Raw genomic sequence first — 4,779 nt, forward strand, 5'->3', positions numbered from 1 at the left:
GGAACATTCACTGTCTTCTTGGTTAGCAACTCCAGTGTAGATTTGGCTTTGTGTGCTAGGTTTTTGTCCTGCTTAAAAGTGAATTTCTCTCAGCATCTGGTGTAAAGCAGATTGAACCATGCGTTCTTCTAGGATGTTGCATGTGGTTAGCTACATCCCGTTTCTTTTCATCCTGAAAAATTCCCCAGTACTTGTCGATGTCAAGCATACCCATACCACGATGCAGCCACCACCATGATTGAAAATAAGGAGGCAGTTACTCAGTGATGTGTTGGATTTGCACCAAACATAAGGCTTTGCATTTAAGGCACAAAGTGTATTCCTATGCAGTGTTTTTTTTCGTTGCAGTGTTACTTTAGTGGCTTGTTGCATTACATATGCATGTTTTGTATATTCTGTATATTTGTATTCTTATTTTTACTACTGTTATATAGGTCATTATTGTGGAGTCACTACAATGTTGTTGATCCGTCCTCAGTTTTCTCCCATCACAGTCATTGACTTTTGTAGCTGTTTTAAAATCCCCCATGGCCTCATGGTGACTTCTTTAAGCAGTTGTCTTCCTTTCCTGCAGCTCAGTTCAGAAGGACGACTGCGTCTTTGATGTGGTTTAATACATCATCCATAGCATAATTATTAACTTTAACATGCTTAAAGATATTTTTTACTTTACCGTTATTTAATTAGGCAAGTCAGTTAAGAACAAATTCTTATTTACAATGACGGCCTAGGAACAGTGGGTTAACTGCTTAGTTCAGGGGCAGAACGACCAATTTCTTTTTACCTTGTTAGCTCAGGGATTCGATCTAACAACTTTCGGTTACTGGCCCAACACTCTAACCATTAGGCTATTTGTTATTGTTACCCATCTACCAATCACTGCCCTTCTTTATGAGGGGGAAATCTCCCTGGTCTTTGAAGTTGAATCTGTGCTTGAAATTCAATACTTGACTGTGGAAGAGGTAGTCATTCAAAAATCATGTCAACCATATTTCACACAGAGTGAGTCCATATAACTTATTATGTGATTTGTAAAGCCAAATTTTACTTCTGAACTAATTTAGGATTGCCTTAACAAACGGGGTGGATAATTGTGCAGCAACTATATTTTAGTTATTCATTAACAATTTTATTTTCACTTTGACATTATGGAATATTTTGAGTAAATCAGTTACAAAAAAATACAATTTAATCTACTTCAATGCCACTTTGTAATGCAACAAAATGTGAAAAAAAGTTAAATGGGGGTGTAAAACAGGACTAAATCAAATCTAACTTTAAATACATTTTGATTTGATGTAGTCATATTCTTTGACTTAGATTTTTGGTTGAGATGGAGATGTGAATCCAACATATCAATTATTAATTTGCAGACACACTGGAATTAAAGCCAGACTAAGTCAGTGGCGCAGATCTAACTTCCCAAGCAGAAGATACATCTCCTTCAAATGCTGATATATGGTTGCATCAGGGTAGAACAACTGCCCCATCACTTACAGAGAGCCACGGAAGTTGCAAAACCATACATTTGCACCTCCTATTGCGCCATGTCTCAGGCACCCAAGTGGGCACAAGGCTGTTTGTCTCACCTCAGTCGTGAAGAAGAAAAACGTTGCAGCTGTTTCTGATTCATAAACAATGCCATGCTGATGGGTGGTAACATTCAAACAAAATCATTTGTATATCATATCACAGGAAAAGACACAGCATTAATACAGATTTGCACGAAGTGGGCAGTTCGGATTTGTCACCAAATATATCACACTTTGACTAAAACGAAGACTTACAGTGCATTTCGAAAGTATTCAGACCCCTTCACTTTTCCCACATTTTGTTACATTACAGTTCCAAAATGGATTCATTTTTTAAAATATCATCAATCTATACAAAATACCCCATAATGACAAAGCAAAAAATAACAAAAAATGTTAAACAGAAATAGCTTATTTACATAAGTATTCAGACACTTTGCTATGAGACTCGAAATAGAGCTCAGGTGCATCCTGTTCCAATGAATCATCCTTGAGATGTTTCTACAACTTGATTGGAGTCCACCTGTGGTTCATTCAATTGATTGGACATGATTTGGAAATGCACACACCTGCCTATATAAGGTCCCACAGTTGATAGTGCATGTCAGAGTAAAAACCAAGCCATGAGGTTGAAGGAATTGTCCGTAGAGCTCCGAGACAGGATTGTGTTGAGGCACAGATCTGAGGAAGGGTACCAAAAAAATTCTGCAGCATTGAAGGTCCCCAAGAACATAGTGGCCTCCATCATTCAACCACCAAGACTATTCCTAGAGCTGGATGCCCAGGCAAACTGAGTAATCGTGGGAGAAGGGCCTTAGTCAGAGAGGTGACTAAAAAACGATGGTCACTCTGACAGAGCTCCAGAGTTCCTCTGTGGAGATGAGAGAACCTTCCAGAAGGACAACTATCTCTGCAGCACTCCACCAAGGCACATGACAGCCCGCTTGGAGTTTGCCAAAAGGCACCTAAAGGACTCTCAGACCATGAGAAACAAAATTCTCATGATTTAACTCTTTGGCCTGAATGCCAAGCGTCACGTTTGGAGGAAACCAGGCACCTCTCATCACCTGGCCAACACCATCCCTACGGTGAAGCATGGTGGTGGCAGCATCATGCTGTGGGGATGTTTTTCAGCGGCAGGGATTGGGAGACTAGTCAGGATCGAGGGAAAGATGAACGGAGCAAAATACAGAGAGATCCTTGATGAAAACTTGCTCCAGTGTGCTCAGGACCTCAGACTAGGGGCAAAGGTTCACCTTACAACAGGACAATGACCCTAAGCACACAGCCAAGACAACGCAGGAGTGGCTTCGGCAAGAATCTCTGTATGCCCTTGAGTGTCCCAGCCAGAGCCGGACTTGAACCCGATCGAACATCTCTGAAGAGACCTGAAAATAGCTGTGCAGCGACGCTTCCCATCCTGACAGAGCTTGAGAGGATCTGCAAAGAAGAATGGGAGAAACTCCCCAAATACAGGTGTGCCAAGCCTGTAGAGTCACACCCAAGAAGACTCCAGGCTGTAATCGCTGCCAAAGCGCTTCAACAAAATACTGAGTAAAGTGTCTGAATACTTATGTAAATGTGGCATTTTAATTTTTTTTACTTTGCTAAAAAAAAAAATTTAATCTATTTTTGCTTTGTCATTATGAGGTATTTTGTGTAGATTGATAAGGGGATAAAACAATTTAATACAGTTTTAGAATAAGGCTGTAACGTAACAAAATGTGGTGAAAGTGAAGGGGTTTGAATACTTTCCGAATGCAGTGTATTGACTTAAATCATGGTGCATCATGGGTAAGCTCTGGCCATCATCTTTCAGCTCGAAAAGTGTACTTTTACTGGTGTGGGCGTTTAAAGATACAAATTCAACATATTTTGTAAAAGGTTTGTCTGTTTGTCTGTTGAAATTTGGTTACCATGATGACATAATCGTGTGGTTTAAATTTCACCCCAAAACACAAACTTTTTTTCCAAATCCAATGTATTTCCCACCTAGATTCCATGTCACAATACATTGACAAATGACATTGAAACAATGTTGATTCAATCAGTTTTTGACCAGTTCTGACTTGACTTGAAATGAGTGTCGACAGCTCTGTATCTCGGTTGCGCAACTATGGATCGGTTATGGATCAGATGGAACTGAATGAACAACTCAGGATACATAGAGGTCAACATGAAGTCATGGCCACAGCTATCAAGCAACACAGCAGTCATACACACATTACAGTGTTGGCATACTGATAGGTGTAGTCTTGATACTAGTACACAATCTGACCGTTTGACATCCTTGCTCACGAGAGTTAGTCAAAACTATAGAATGGTCTGGCTTGTTTTCCACATTATTATCTGGGAGCTCATAATGACACCCTCTCACACACACACACATGCACACACACACACACACAGGGCACATTGAGGCACGTGAGTGAACCTCTGGTACTACCATACCCCAGCACATTCTCTGTCATTGTCCTGTACTCAGACACCTTATTGTGGTGTACAGGTGAGAGCTATGAAAGCTGGGTCATGGTCAGTAGGGCAACCCCGTAGAAAAACATTTTGCAAAGGACAACAAAAATCGTAGTTCCTATTGGCAAGTTCAAGTAGTACCTTCCCGTTTCACTCAGGTTCAGAACATTGTCAAATAAAATAAAATGTTATTTGTCATGTACACTGTTTAAGGCAGGTATAAAAGGTGCAGTGAAGTGCTTATGTGTTAGCTCCCTCAACAATGCAGTACATTAATCAATTGATTATTAATTAATTAATTGACAATAATAACAGTCAAGTCAAAAATATCAAGTATTAGAAGAGGTAGTATGCATTGTAATAATGGACTGTTTTTACAATGTATTTAGAACTATAAAGTGAGTACTGACTTGGTGGAATAAATAGTGTATACACTATAACTACAAAAGTATGTGGACACCCCTTCAAATGAGTGGATTCGGATATTTCAGCGGCACCTGTTGCAGACAGGTATATGAAATCGAGCACACAAACATTGGCCGTAGAGTGGCCTTACTGATGAGCTCAGTGACTTTCAACGTGGCACCTTCCCAACAAATTAGTTTGTCAAATCTGCCCTGCTAGAGCTGACCTAGTCAACTGTAAGTGCTGTTATTGTGAAGTGGAAACATATACGAGCAATAACGGCTGAGCCATGAAGTGGTAGGCCACACAAGCACACAAAACGGGACTGACGAGTGCTGAAGGGCATAGCGCGTAAGAAATCATCTGTCAT

This window comes from Salvelinus alpinus, chromosome 23 (assembly GCF_045679555.1).
Source record: "Salvelinus alpinus chromosome 23, SLU_Salpinus.1, whole genome shotgun sequence".
In the NCBI taxonomy this organism is placed as follows: Eukaryota; Metazoa; Chordata; class Actinopteri; order Salmoniformes; family Salmonidae; genus Salvelinus; species Salvelinus alpinus.